At 42.7% G+C, this 16,059-nt stretch overlaps 1 non-coding gene across 1 annotated transcript; it reads left to right on the forward strand.

The window, feature by feature from the left end:
* The first annotated feature begins 5,835 nt into the window (after positions 1-5,835).
* On the forward strand, positions 5,836-5,963 carry LOC121135276. Its single transcript, XR_005872469.1, has one exon. It is a non-coding gene; the product is annotated as a small nucleolar RNA SNORA20 (small nucleolar RNA).
* The last annotated feature ends 10,096 nt before the right edge of the window (positions 5,964-16,059 follow it).

Below are 16,059 nucleotides of genomic sequence, written 5' to 3' on the forward strand. Positions count from 1 at the left end.
ATCTTTGATTCAGCTGACAGTCGGATATCAGACATGGCAAGAAGAAGCTTAATCAAAGCACAAGACCCTCGAGTAAGAAGGAAGGGTCTCAAGCACTTTGGGAAATGTGTCAATAAAAATTAAAAAGTCAGGCTAACATGTATCAAAAAGAGTCACACACATGCCCAGAAGAGCTTTAAGGAAGTCGATAAGCTGGCTGTGGTGGCACATGCCGATAGTTCAGCACTCAGGAGGCTGCAGCCGGAGGACTATGTGTTTGCAAACTGCCTGGGCTCCATTGAGAGTTCCAGGCCATCCTGGCTTACTTAAGGAAATGCTGTCAAGAGGGACACGTGAGTCTGTGAGGATGGGTATGTGTGTGACTGGTGGTAGGGGCCTAGCCATGTGCCGTCTTCCAGGCTGTGACATTCAAACTGATAAGATCTGATTGCTAGGAAGAAAGAAAGAAAGGTAAAGAAAAAGAAATAAAGTTTTTTGTGATGGATTTTTATTGATATATAATCCACAAGCTCTATAAGGAGCACCCTTGTAGTTTCTTGAATACACACCACCTAAATCAGAATTGTTTTTATCACCCTAATCCCTATTAGTCCTCGCTTTTCATTCCTCCCTACTCCAGACAGTAGCAATGGCTAGTCTTTTTATATTTATAGAATCATTTATTCTGATCGGTATTCTTTTTCGTTTTTTTAAAGATTTATTTATTTATTACATATATTCCAGATTGAATTGTAGATGGTTGTGAGCCACCATGTGGTTGCTGGGAATTGAACTCAAGACCTCTGGAAGAGCAGTCAGTGCTCTCAACTTCTGAGCCATCTCTCCAGCCCCTGATCGGTATTCTTAAATAGAATCATCTAACTCATGATCTTTTTGTCTGGATCCTGTCTCTTAGTAAAATGTTTTCAGAATCTGCTACGTTATGCTATATATTGATATTTTACTTTATTTTTATGACTAAGAATTATTTCATTATGTTTATATACCATGTTTTTAAATAGTTTATTTGTATTTTATGTTAATTGGGGATTTACTTGCATGTATGTCTGTATAAGGGTATCGAACCCCCTGGAACAGGAGTTATAGACAGTTGTGAGCTGCCATGTGGATACTGGGAATTGAATCTGAATTCTCTGGAAGAGCAGCCAGTGCTTCTAACTGCTGAACCATCTCTCCAACCCCTATATACCATGTTTTATTTGCCTATATGTTAGCTGATGGACATCTGAGTTGTTTCCATTTTTGGACCATCATGAATCATATTGCCTTGAGTGTTTCAGTACACATTTTTGCATGAACAAAGGGTTTCATTTCTGTAGGGTATATATTTAGGAGAGGAATTGCTAGGCCATGTGATAAGAAAGAATTATAATTACCTCAGGAAGGGTCACTGATCAAACAAGACAGATCTCAATCATACAGGAAGGAGTCAAATACATCAGGAAGTGTCCCAAACATGTCTTAAACACTCTCAAAAAGAGAGGAAGTGTCTTAATCACCTTATGATAACTCTTGAACAGAGCTCTAATGGCCTCAATGTATCAAAAATTCAAAATAGTAAGAGCCGCAATGAGTCAAAGAGAATAGCTTAAATATGTCACAAAAGAGTCTCAAACTTACAGGAAGAGTATCACATAATCAGGAAAGGTCACCAACCTGTTTAAGAAAGGTCTCAAAAGTATCAGAAGGGGCCTTTGATAATTACAAAAGGAAGCAATAAGTCACAAACAGTCTGGAGAATATCAGGAGGCATTTTCCAAACAGGAAGAGTCTCATGGTCTGGCCAAGTCCCTAATACAACAGGAGGAGACTGACCCATGGCCATGAAGGTCTGAACCTGGAAAGGAGAGGATCCTAACTGCATCAGGCAGGGTCTAAAAAAGATCTCTAAATGGAGTATGGGGGAACATGCTTGTAATGCAGCACTTGGGAGGGAGAGACAAGAAAGTCAGGGGGTGAAGGTCATTTTCAGATGCTTAGAGTGTTCAAGACCAACTTGGACTACGTGAGACACCAACAGTCTCCACCATGGCAACAGTGTTACAAACAGAAAACAATGTCTCAAGTCTATCACTAATCATCTCAAACAAACAACCTGGGAGACTTCTAAGTAGATCAGTGTCTCCAATGGAGAGGAGCATTTTCAGATGGCCTGGAAAGATCATGAGTATGTCAAGAAGTCTCAACTTTGTTACGAAAGGCATAGGTCTCAAAAATTCCAGAAAGAGATTCAAGGAAGTAGAGCCTCTTACAAGTCAGATACGCTATCAATTTCTCTCTAAAGAAGCCCCCAATGTCATCAGGGAGAGTCGGAACATACCGGCATTTTTCCCAAAGTGAAAGGGAGATCTGAATTCTCTACAGCCACAGGCAAGTTTCTTAAAATGACAAGGAAAAGCTATTGGTCAGTAAGGTATACAAATAAATGGGCAAATGTCTTAAGGATATCAGCAAAGGTCTCATATGTTGTTCGAGAAGTCACAAAACTCTTCGAGAAGTCACGAGACTCTTCAACTGTTCAACTGTGATCACAGTTGCCTATGATGGCTCTGAAGCAATTGTTCTCTATTTGTGACCATTTGGGTCATGTTTCTTTGACAGTTTTGAGGCCTGTTCTGTTAGGAGGAGTGTGAAGTACATGGGGACACTTTGTTAATACGTTAGAAGGCTCTCAGATATGTTAGGAAATGTCTCAAAGATGACAGGTGATGACTCAGGCTTGTCGGGGAATGTCCGGAGCAGCGTTTTCTCCCTTCCTTCCTGTAAGGACTCAGACATTAAACTGGTCTACCCTGTCACCTGGCAGAATGCACTCTGGTCAGCCCAGGGCTCCATGATTGTGTAGTCTGCACGCAGGTGCAAAGGACCCCTTTAAAAGAAAGACCCAGCTCACTTATGCTCTCTTTCCTGCTCCTCTCTTCCCTCTCTCTTTCTGCTGTTCCCCTGGGGCAGACAGTACTTTTCCTGTCTCCCTCTTCTCTTCTGTCCTCTCTGTCTCTGTGTCTCTTTACCTCTTTTCTCTTTCCTCCCCCTTCCCTTCCCTTTCTAATAAAACTACTCACTTAAGTTCTATCTGCCTGGGGTGTTTGCCTCCCCTTGATCACCCTCGCCTGCCATGGAATCTGCCAAGGTCCTCATGTAAGGTTCCCCTCAAGGTTTATCATAACCCTTCCTTCCTTCCTTCCTTCCTTCCTTCCTTCCTTCCTTCCTTCCCTCCCTCCCCTTCCTCTCTTCCTCCCTTCCTCCCTCCCTCCTTCCCTCCCTCTCCTTCCTCCTTCCCTCCCCTTCCTCCCTCCATCTCTTTTCTTTCTTCTTTTATCTTTTTTTGGTTTTTCAAGACAGGGCTTCTCCGTATTGTTTTGGAGACTGTCCTGGAACTCGCTCTGTAGGCCAGGCTAGCCTCGAACTCACAGAGATCCGCCTGCCTTTCCTTTGCCTCCTGAGTGCTGGGATTAAAGATGTGTGCCACCAACACACGGCGTTTCTTCTTCTTAAAAAGACTTATCTGAGCCGGGCGTTGGTGGCGCACGCCTTTAATCCCAGCACTCGGGAGGCAGAGGCAGGCGGATCTCTGTGAGTTCGAGGCCAGCCTGGTCTACAAAGTGAGTTCCAGGATAGCCTCCAAAGCTACAGAGAAACCCTGTCTCGAAAAAACCAAAAAAAAAAAAAAGACTTATCTGAAATAATCGATAGTGTGTGCATGTCAGGAACAGTCCCCCCACTAACAGGAAGAATCTCCACAAAGTGAGGAAGAGTAACAAAAATGTCAGGAAGTGTTGCACACACCGAGAAGCAGTCTCGTCTGCATCAAAAAACTCTTCTCCAATAACTCTGAAAGGTCTCGAAGTCATCAGAAAGAGCAAGAAGTATGTAAACAAAGGTCTCTGAGAAAAACAGACCTACTTGCCTATGGAAGGGTCCCAGCCTTTCAAGGAAAGGTTTAAAGGATCTCAGGCTACTCAGAGAAGTTTCTTATTACAATGAGAAAAGTCTTAAACATGACAGGAAGAATCTCAAACTTCTCAGGAACGTTTCAGAACAGACACGAAGAGTCTTAATTACCTAAAGATGCATCTCAAACAGGTCCTGAAGATGAGCCACATGTAAGTCAGTGAGGTTTTCCAAACCAAACCAAGAGCCTCAAATCCATGTGATGGAGTATCAAACACATCTGGAAGGTTCTCAATAAAGGCAGAAAGTCTCAAGCATGTTAGAAGAGAACTATTGCCAGACGCTGGGGGAGCACGCCTTTAGTCCCAGCACTCGGGAAATAGAGGCAGGCAGATCTCTGTAAGTTCGAGACCAGCCTGGTCTACAAGACCTAGTTCCAGGATAGCCTCCAAAGCCACAGAGAAACCCTGTCTAAAAAGAAAAAAAAAGAATTCCTATATGACAGGAAGAGTTCCAAAAGTCATATGAAGAGCTTCAAATATCCATGTCAGGAAAAATCTCAGGATTTTTCTCAAATCCATCAGGAATGATTGTAAGGAGACAAATGCCTCATAGATGTCATTATGGACTGAAACAATCAGGGACTGTCTCAAAAACATCAAGAAGACTCTTACAGACAGTAGGGATAATAGCAAACATGTCAGGAGGTGTCTTTAACATAGAAGAAGGCTTGAACAAATTCAGAATGGTCTCACATGCATCAGAAAGCATCTCCAATAAGTCAGGAGATCCCTTCAATAGATGGGCATCTGGAATACTTCAAAAATGATGACACACAAATTAATAAAGTTCTATGTTGTGTCAAGAAGAATCACAGTCCCCAGAAAAGGTTTCAGACATAACAGAGAAGGGTCTCAACATCACCAACAAGTTTCAAATACATCTCGAAGTGCCTCAAATGGGACAGGATGCTTCTGAAACAGAATAGGAAGTGTTCACTAGAGGGAAGGGGAAGGGTCTGAACTCTATGATCGGTCTTCTCAAATAAGATTGGAAGGATCTCAAAGTCATCATCAGGGAGGGTATGAAATTGATCATACATATCTACGAGGGGCTTGACCATTTCACTGAGAGGCTCACATGAGTCTTGGAAGTATCTCATGCCAGTCAGAAAATTTCTTTAGTATGTGACTAAGAGTCCTGATGACTCTCAAGTGTGTTCAAAAGAGTCTTAATTAGGCCAGGTGGTGGTAGCACATGCCTTTAATCCCAGCACTTGGGAGGCAGATACAGGCAGATCTCTGTGAGTTCAAGGCTAGCCTTGTCTACAAAAGTAAATTCCAGGACAGCTGGGTCAGTTACACAGAGAAACCTTGCCTTGAACACAACCCCCAAAGTCTTAGTAGTCAGGTTCTCAAATATGACTAGAAGAAGCCTCAAACATTCCAAAGAGGAGTTTTTAACTTGTTAAGAAGAGTCTGAGAAACCATCCATACATGGGAAGAGCAATCTGAATTATAACAGCAATCTTTTCAAACAAGCCCAGAAGGGTCCAAAGTAGTTAACAAGAATTTTAAATATGTCACCAATAGCCTCAAGCAGACAGAAATATACAAACAACACCTCTAGCTAGGTCTCAAGTCAGAAAAATTGTCTACTAAGTCAGTAAGAGTGTCAAGCAAGTCATGACATCATGAAGGGTGTCAAAGTATTTAGAAGAGCAACCAAGGGTCTCAAGTATATGAGCAACTATTTCATATAAGAAATGAAGTTCCACTGGGTGATGGTGGCGCCTGCCTTCAATCCCATCACTTGGGAGGCAGAGGCAGTTGGATCTCTGTGAGTTCGAGACCAGCCTGGTCTACAAGAGCTAGTTCCAGGACAGCCTCCAAAGCCACAGAGAAACCCTGTCTTGAACCCCCCCCAAAAAGATATGAAGGTCCTTTTACCATTTATTTGTTGTTCTAGTCTCTCAGTGATAGGAGCAGTTATATGCATGTGATAAAATAATATTGGGCCAATGTAAATTGAGATGAATTGTGTTTTGTCTTTTCTACATGGTCTAGACATTGTTCTTTGTTAAAAAAGAAAGTCCTGACATGTCAAGAAGAACATAAAATATGTCCCAGATATACCAGACAAGTCCTTGTTTACATATACCTAAATTAGTCCAAGTGAGTATTTGACAGGAGAGTCATGAAAGACAGTGTCTGAAACTTTTTAGGATCATTCTAGAACATACAGGAAAGTTTTCACTGACATCAGGAAATATCTCAAAGAAATTGGAAAGGTTTTCAAAATAGCTCAGAGTTATAATTTTGCTAGAAACATGACAACACTTACGAGCATTTGCTGCTCTCACAAGTTCAGTTCCCAGCACCTATAATCATCTCACAGTCATCTGTAACTCCAGTTCTAGGGGATCCAGCACCCACATCTGGCCTCTGTACCAGACACACACACATACATGCAGGCCAACACACATTTACAGAAAATAAAAATGGTTCTTAAAAAAAAAAGAGTTGTGCCACCGGGCAGTGGTGGCTCACGCCTTTAGTCCCAGAACTCGGGAGGCAGAGGCAGGCGGATCTCTGTGAGTTTGAGACCAGCCTGATCTATAAGAGCTAGTTCCAGGACAGCCTCCGAAGTCACAGAGAAACCTTGTCTCGAAAAACCAAAAAAAAAAAAAACTGAAAAAACAAACAAACAAACAAACAAAACAAGTTGTGCCAGGTGGTAGTGGTGTATACCTTTAATCCCAGCACTTGGGAGGGAGGCCACCTGGTCTACAGAACAATTTCCAGGACAGCTTCCAAAGCTACACAGAGAAACCCTGTCCCAAAAAAACAAAAGCAAAAAAGAGTAGTTAAGCCAGGAAGGGAAGTGTCTCAGATATAACAAAGAATGTCACCATATCAGGAATGTTCATAGTCAAAAAGGGTTTCAAATGTGCCAGGAGTAACCTCAAATACACCCAACAGAGTAACAAAGGGTTAGGAAGTGCTATATACTGGGGGAAGAGTCTCAAATTCAATAGGAATCTCAACCAATAAGTCTGGAAGTTTCTCAGAGTGGTTAAGATGAGCTCCTAACAGGTCAATGTGATCTCCAACTGGGAGAAAGAGGCCCAGATACCTTTCAAAGAGTCTTGGATATGCAGATGTTTTCATAGAAGTTGGGAAGGCTCTCAAGCAACTCAAAACAGGTGTCTAGCGTGCCATGAACAGTCTCACCCAAGTCAGGAGAACTTGGGAAAATGTCAGGAATGGGCCACACCCAAAGAGTCAAGAGAGTTCTCAGATCTGTCAGTAAACTTGAAGGGTCTCAAAAAGCAGCTAGCATGTTAAACATGCCCAAAATTGTCTTGAATAATGGCAATGGGCACTGATGTGTCAAAAAGGGGTTCATAAATGCCAGGGAATATGTCACAATCATTAGGCAGAGCAGAGATACTAAAATAGGAAGCATCTCAAACGTACAAGAGGAATTTGCTTTATACCAGAAAGACAGTAAACAACTTTGGAATGGTGTCACATAGTCACGAAGGGTGTCAGACAAGCCTTGGTGTCATCAGAGTAATCAGAAACAGGCCCTAAGCAGTCAGGAAAGGTTTCCAACATGTCAGCAAGCTGTCCAAGAGTCACAGATACTTTGGGTATGGTAACAAGTCAGAAAAAGTGTGAACAAATCTCAGCTGTGTAGGAAAGGGTTTATTACAAGAAGAGCCTTAGATCTATTTGAAAGGTTTCCCCACTCACAGGAAGGGATTTGTTACATCAGTCTGTATTTCTAACACCCCCAAGGAGTACCTCAACCATGTGAGGAAGACACTCAATCAGTCAGAAATAGTCTCCATTTGGCAAGGAATGGTTTCAAACACAAGAGGAAGGATTTGAAGGTAAGGAGAGGCTTTTGTTACCTCACGATGGCCTCAAGTTGTTAGAAGGGTCTCGACAAGACAAGGAAGGTCTCAAATCTTTTATGGAGAGGCCATAAGACACAATCAGTAGACAATAAAACTTTCTAATATATCAGAAAGAGTCTTAACTATACAAGGAAATGTGTCCAATAAATCAATCTGGTCTCAAACAACTTAGGAAGACCCTCATAGATGTTGAAATGTTTTTCACACAGTCAGGAAAGCAGTCATATGATCTAGTATAAAGGGTCTTAAATAGGTCAGGTCACAAATAAAATGTCAGGCAGGGACTCAGACATGTTATAAATCATCTCAAAACAAATTAGATGTTTGAAACAGAAGAGGCTGAACTATGTAAGAGTCTTGGACAGATGGGAACAGTCACAATACATCAGGCATGGTCTTAAATATGTCAGGGATGTTAGCCAAGACTCCTAAAAAAGTCTGTGATCACTAGACTTTCATCATTATGATTAAATATCTATCAGGAACAGCTTGAAGGCAGGAAGCTCATTTTGGCTCACCATTTTAGTGGTTTCTGTGCACAGTCCCTGGTTCCATTGAATCTGGGCCTGTGATTTAGGTAGAACATCACAGTGGTAGAAGCATGTGCAGACAGGAAGCAGAACAGAACAGTTACAGAAGACACAGGACAGGATTTAGACACTAAAAACACCCCCATGACCTACTTTCTTCAACTAGGTCCTACCTCTTAAAGTTGCCAAGACTCCCCCCCAAATAGAGCCACCAGCTGGGAACCAACTCTTCCATACAGAAGTCTTTTGGAGGAACTCTTGGTATGTAAAGCACAACAGGTATCAAATCAGAATGTCTCCAAGTTGTTGGGAGAGTCTTACATATGTCTGGAAGGATCTCAGATAGGGAGAGTCTCAGATACATTGAAAATCACTTCGACCACGTTCAGAAGATGTCAGTATCCTCAGATTGAGTCTGGAAGGGTCTTTAACATGTGTGGAAGGGTTGGTTTGACACAAGTCAGGAAGAATCACAAACAGGTTTGGAAGAATCTCAACTGAGTGGGAAGTCCAAACAAATCAGGAAATCTCTCTACTGAGTCAGGAACTGTCTCTAATGTACCAGGAAGGGGCTCTCCCGTGAAAGCCTTGAATCAAGTTAGGAATGGTCACTGATAAAGTAGGAAGTGTTGGTGCATCTCCACCAGGAAGCAGACATAATTCAACAACATAAAAAATAAACCTGGCCCAGCATTGGTGGGGCACACCTTTAATCCCAGCACTCGGGAGGCAGAGGCAGGTGGATGTCTGTGAGTTCGAGGCCAGCCTGGTCTACAGAGCGAGTTCCAGGACTGCCTCCGAAACAATACAGAGAAACCCTGTCTCGAAAAAACCAAAAACCAAACAAACCTGAGGTCTTCAAATACAGCAATATGCTTAGACAAAAACAGTTCGGTCTGTAACAGAACTCTGGAAACTAGGATGTTTACAGGGAATACCATGGTGGGAGTGAAAACAGCCCACCCCAAGAGCCATGGCCCCAAGCTCCAGGACAATTGCCCAGTTCCAAAACTTTGGCCCAGAACTACATCTGTATGTGCGTGTTTCCTGGATTTTATAGGATTTCTTTTCTTTTCTCCTTACATTTATTTATTTGTGTGTGTGGAGGTCAGAGAACAATTTCCAGGCGTTGGTCTTCTCCCTCTTTCATATGGACCTTAAGGATTGAACTCAGGTACTTGCCCTTGGCTGAATGTGCCTTTCTACATGCCACACCATCTTGTTGGCCCCAGGGGTAGCTGGGCTGTCTGATCTCCAACAGATACGGAGACTCTAGGATATGTTGTAGACCATGGATCACCTTCAGTGATGATCTTCCTACTTCTGCCTCCAGCATACTCACAGGTATCAGCCACCACAATTAGCTTAGGCTATTGTTTTATCTCTCTTATAGTTTGTAATACTGCAAGGCCAGAGGGATGGGGAATTTCTCTCTGCCCACTTTTGACCAAAACTGTAAATAAATTCAGACCTAGAGCTAAGCCTTATGTAGCCAGAGACGCCAGTAACAATTTCAAAGAAATCCTTCACGTGGGTCTTTCATCACCATGACGATCCCGGGCTTTTGCATGTACATTTGAATGTGCTCAGAATTTCAGAAAGAGCCAGAAATATGTGGCCAACCCATCCCCCATGCCCTCCGCTTTGTCCCTCCTCCCACTCAGGAATTCGTTTGGCTGCCTAATGAATAGAAAGCCAGACTTCTCTGACACAGCTTCCAGGTCATGGTCAAAGAGCCAGTGTGCTTTTCTTCTGCTGGCTTCCCCCTCAGCTGTCAGCTGGGCTCTTATCAACGCAAAATGAACCCAACCCTTGAATCACCTAAGATGGGAGGGGGTGTTTTTAAAGGTTGGTTTTTGATATATTTCCAAGGACTTAAGAATTCTACACAAAGAAAATCTGTGAGCAACACTGACTGTCGCATTTTTTTTCTTAAATAGAAAACCAGCAGGCCATCCTATTGTGTGACAGTGAAGCCAAGGCAGGCTTGTGGTTTGCAGATTACGGCCACGTTCGGTGGAAAAATAAACCAGTGTTCAGCAAGGTTGTCCCTCCCCTTCTACGTTTACTGGGTTGTCTTTATCAAGCATTTGTTTACTGTAAATGCTTTAATTAGACACTGCCCAAGTTTGCAGCTAAATTTGTGGGGGGTTTTGTTTTGTTTTTTAGCTTTTGGAAATGTTCCCTTCACAAAACAGAGATCTTTGTATTTTTAATAATGCACATTAAGAAAAAGAAAAAGAAAAAAGAAGTGTGTCTCGTCTTCAGTGTGACGAATTAAAAAAAAATACCTCAAAAGGGCACATGGCCAACTCTTTAGTTTTCAATAATTACTGCGTATGAGAGTGGCATTGAGTTACAATTTATCAAATTAATAACCATAATAATTAAAAATAGATTACCTAATTTGGTACCATAAATTATTTTTGATACTCACTGATTCATGCCAAGGATTTTCTACAGTGAAGACAGAGACCTGAGCTACTTGCTTTTTTTTTTTTTTTTTTTGGTTTTTCGAGACAGGGTTTCTCTGTGGCTTTGGAGGCTGTCCTGGACCTTGCTTGGTAGTCCAGGCTGGTCTCAAACTCACAGAGATCTGCCTGCCTCTGCCTCCCGCCTGCCTCTGCCTCCCGAGTGCTGGGATTAAAGGTGTGCGCCACCAACGCCCGGCTACTTGCTCTTTCTATCTGTCTCAGCAGTTGTGGCTATCAATAAATAGTTCCCTGCACACTGTCCCACCTCAGGCCTGGCCTTAACAACATAGCTGAGCACCCGGAAGCATGCCTGGGGCCCGCATTCTACAGACCTATATTAAGAACTTTTCTGGTGTGTTTCTTTGAAATCCACATTTTTTTTTCCAGACTAGGTTTCTCTGTATTGTTTTGGAGGCTGTCCTGGAACTCCCTCTGTAGACCAGGCTGGCCTCGAACTCACAGAGATCTGCCTGCCTCTGCTTCCCCAGTGCTGGGATTAAAAGCGTGCGGCACCAACGCCAGGCTGAAATCCACATTTTTATCTACGGAGATATTCTGGAAAAATACAGACACCTGCTGTAGTGCATTGAAGATAGTGCCCATGGTTTGGGACTGGTGAGACTGGTCCCAATTCTGACACCAAGGCTGATGGTTTGTGTTTGAGCCCCAGGACCCACAAGGTGAAAAGAGAAAAGTGGCTCCTACAAGTGTCCTCTAACCTCCACACATGGACTCTCATATATATATATACACACACATCACACTCACACACACACACACCCATATATACACTTATACAAATGCACACATGTACACGAACACATGGGATCTTGCTGTGAGACTGGGCAACAGGAAATTCTCATTCATCCTCACCGGGTTTGTTAGGCAGCTTCCGGGCTCTGTGCCAGACAGCTGACATAAACAACTCAAGAGGGGAAAGGTCTACCTTGGCTCACAGTTTTGGCCTTTTGGCCTGTGGCAAGGCAGCACATCATGGGGGGAGCACATGGCAGAGAAAGCTGCTTTCTTCCTGGTGTCCTGGGAGCAAGGAAAGAGACAGGAAGGGACTTCAATATCCCCTTCAAGGGTACATCTACAATGACCTACTTACTTCTACTTGGCCTAAGCTCTTAAAAGTTCCATTACCATGAAATAGAACCATAGGCGGGGAATAGCCATTTTTTGATGGGACATTCGAGATCTAAACTACAGCACCAGACAAAAACATGTATGGGTTTACATGTAAAAATATACAAAAATATACTCAGGGCTCAATTCAATGTTTGAAAGAATCTTAAACACACAAACACTGCTTTTTCCCCAGGCACAGTAGTACACACTTGCAATCCCAACACTTGGTAGGTAAAGGCAGTAAGATAGCACATTTGAAGCCAGTCTAGGCTACATGTTGAGCTTTAGGACAGCCTGGGCTACATAGCAAGATTCTGTATCAAATAAAACAAAACAAAAGACAGAAAAAGACTATTTAAGAGGTGGCAAGATTGCTCAGTGGATAGAGGTGATTGCCATGCAAGTCTGATAACCTGAGTTTGATCCCCTCAACCCTTGTCAAGGTAGAAGAAAAGAATCAACTCTGCAAAGTTGTCCTCTGACCTCCATAAGCACATGATGGCAGTGACCTACCTCCACATCATACAAGACACAGTAATAATATATATTTTTAATTTTGTTAAAAAATCATTTTCAGACGGGCGGTCGTGGCGCACACCTTTAATCCCAGCACTCAGGAGGCAGAGGCAGGCGAATCTCTGTGAGTTTGAGGCCAGCCTGGTCTACACAGCGAGTTCCAGGACAGCCTCCATAACAATACAGAGAAATCCTTTCTCTTAAAACCAAAAAACCAAAAAATCATTTTCATACAATTTATTTGGATCATATTCTTTCCCCCCTCCCAGCTCTTTCCAAATCCTACCCACCCAACTTCATGTTCTTTTTCTCTCTCCTAAAAACAAACAAAAGACCAGAAACCCCAACAACAAAAATCAAAACAAACAAAAAAACACCCAAACAAAACAAAAAATGTATTTAAAAAAAACTCCATGGAGTCCATTTTGTGTTGACCAAACTACTCCTGGCCATGGGGCCTGCTCTGGAGTGTGGCGGATATACCTAGTGACATTCCACTGGAATAATATAATAATAATAAGTTTTGATTTTGTTTTTCTGAGATAGGGTTTCTCTGTACAGCTCTATCTGTCCTGGAACTCACCAGACTGGCCTTGAACTCACAGAGGTTCACCTGCCTCTGACTCCTTAGTGCTGGGATTAAAGGTATGAAACAACAACAACAACAAAAAAATATGACCTACCACCACCAAGCTATAATAATAAACTTCTTAAGTTAAAAATTAATATGAGGAGGCAGAAGCAGGTGGATCTTTGTGAGTTCGAGACCAGCCTGGTCTACAGAGCGAGTTCCAGGACAGCCTCCAAAGCCACAGAGAAACCCTGTCTCGAAAAACCAAAAAAATAATTAATATGAGACATAACTAATAGGTTTTCTGCCCCTTGATAGTATGCTTCTCCAATGACACAGTAAGCCAGGTCAAGCCAAATTGAAAAAGTATAACAACATCATAGAAAGGGAACAGAAGTCCAAAACATCTTTAAGTCATATACTTATACCTTTACAACTTACATTTATACATCTTTTGTTTTGCTTTTTTTTTTTTTTTTTTTTTTTTGGTTTTTACGAGACAGGGTTTCTCTGTATTGTTTTGGAGGCTGTCTTGGAACTCACTCTGTAGACCAGGCTGGCCTCGAACTCACAGAGATCCGCCTGCCTCTGCCTCCGGAGTGCTGCGATTAAAGACGTGAGCCACCACTGCCTGGCACATTTATACATCTTAAATAATTTTCTGCATCCCATTAGTGGAAAGTTACATCTGAAACCTGTTCATCTTTTACTATGAAGTCTATGAACAAGGCAAACCTGTCTGTATTTTTAATGAGAAACTTAACTAATGAACTACCAAGGTGGTTGTAGCCTTGTGGGGGGGCTGTTAAACTATCAAGCTATAGCCTAGTCATCAAACACCATCAGATCTGAGAAGGATAAACTTCACCTGAGTAAGCAGAAATGCAAACCAAGCAGCTTCTGAATCTATAAAAAATGGCAGAGACTTACTGGTTACCTAGACAGCTACCTGAGGTTCCTCTGTGGTCGTTGGGGGCGGGGTCCCAGGGCAGCGTCCTTCTTCAGCTGCCCAGAAGATCTGACAGACGTTCCTGTGGAGGAGGAACCTGGGAGAACTGGCCTACTGTGTCTAGGCAACGCAGGACAATCAATTCCACAGTCTGGACAGGGCCTTGACAGCAGATGAGATGAAAAGCAGTTTTTTCCCACCCTGTGGCTAGCTTTGCACATTTAAAGCAAGCTCCAGGTGGAGGCATAGTTTTTTTTTTTTTTGGTTTTTTTTTTTTTTTTGGTTTTTCGAGACAGGGTTTCTCTGTGGCTTTGGAGGCTGTCCTGGAACTCGCTCTGTAGACCAGGCTGGCCTCGAATTCACAGAGATCCGCCTGCCTCTGCCTCCCGAGTGCTGGGATTAAAGGCGTGAGCCACCAACGCCCGGCTTTTTTTTTTTTAAGATTTATTTATTTATTACATATACAGTGTTCTGCCTACATGCCAGAAGAGGACACCAGATTGAATTATAGATGGTTGTGAGCCACTATGTGGTTGCTGGGAATCGAACTCATGACCTCTGGAAGAGCAGTCAGTGCTCTTAACCTCTGAGCCATCTCTCCAGCCCCGGAGGCATAGTTTTAATGCCCCATTAAACCAACGTTGTTTTAAATCCTGCCTTTCATAGACCTTGTTTTCAGGGCAGGACAGGAATTATCATGCAAAAATCTATTCTAATCCAAGATATATTGGAGACCTGTTGTCTCCTTGGTAGACCCTCTCCAGGTGATCTCCTTTAATCAAGATGGTGGTGAAGTCACATGACCTCCTTCTTCCCCAACCCTAGTCAAAATGGTGACTGTCTATATGGCTTCACTTAGTTTAGTTAAAATGGTGGGAAACCATGTCTTGTTTCCCAGAACAGCTCCAATTCAGAGTTACAAGTTTTTGGGGTTTTTTGGTTTTTCCAGACAGGGTTTCTCTGTATTGTTATGGAGGCTGGCCTGGAACTCACTCTGTAGACCAGGCTGGCCTCTAACTCACAGAGATCTGCCTGCCTCTGCCTCCCAAGTGCTGGGATTAAAGGCGTACGCCACCAACGCCTGGCTGAGAGTTACAAGTTTTAAGTTAACTTTTTGTTACAGATTTTTTTATTAGATTTTTGAGACAGGGTTTCTCTGTGATTTTTGTAGACCAGGCTGGTCTTGAACTCACTGAGATCCGCCTGCCTCTGCTTCCCAAGTGTTGGGATTAAAATCGTGCACTACCACTGCCCAGCTTGTTATATATTTTTAACCATAAAAATTGGGATTCCCTTAGCTGTTTTTTTAATGAAGTAGAACAGCATAGAACAAATTTAATATTATTGATACCCAAATGACATATGAATCTCTGTCATTCCATCAGATTCAGTGGCCAAAATGCCCAGAGGCAAATTCTGAGCACAGGCAGCTAGTTCAGCTAGTTGCAATAGCAACAGCTGAGCTATTACCAAGACACACGGAACATAGTAACTCACACATCCAATAGCAGTCAGAAACAAACATGCAGTGATAACATGCATTAATACATTAACTGAACCTGATACAGTTTTGTGCGGCTCCATGTCCGCAATAAGACTTACAATAACTATACATTTTGAAGCATGAAAAGGAATGTAGTGAGCAAGGCATGGTGCCGCACCTTTAATCCCAGCACTCGGGAGGCAGAGGCAAGCGGATTTCTGGGAGTTTGGGACCAGCCTACTCTACAAAAGCTAGTTCCAGGACAGCCTCCAAAGCTACAGAGAAACCCTGTCTCGGAAAAAAAAAAAAAGGAATGTAGCTCAGTGGTAGAGAGAGCTTGTGTTCTATACCTCAAACACTGTTGCAGTCTGATCTCTGACACTGCAAAATAATAATTTTTTTTCAGTGCTAGGTATGAATGTAATCTCAGCACCCAGGCGGAGGAAGAAGGAGGATCACAAATCCAAGGCCAGCCTGGGCTCCAGGGTCACATCTTGTTTCACTAAACAAATGAAGGAACAAAGGATCTCCTCATTCTGAGAAACATTTCTAAAACATATACGTCAGGAGCACTGATAAGGGACAGGGA

The sequence above is a fragment of the Mesocricetus auratus genome, unplaced genomic scaffold, assembly GCF_017639785.1.
Source record: "Mesocricetus auratus isolate SY011 unplaced genomic scaffold, BCM_Maur_2.0 Super-Scaffold_100033, whole genome shotgun sequence".
Lineage (NCBI taxonomy): Eukaryota > Metazoa > Chordata > Mammalia > Rodentia > Cricetidae > Mesocricetus > Mesocricetus auratus.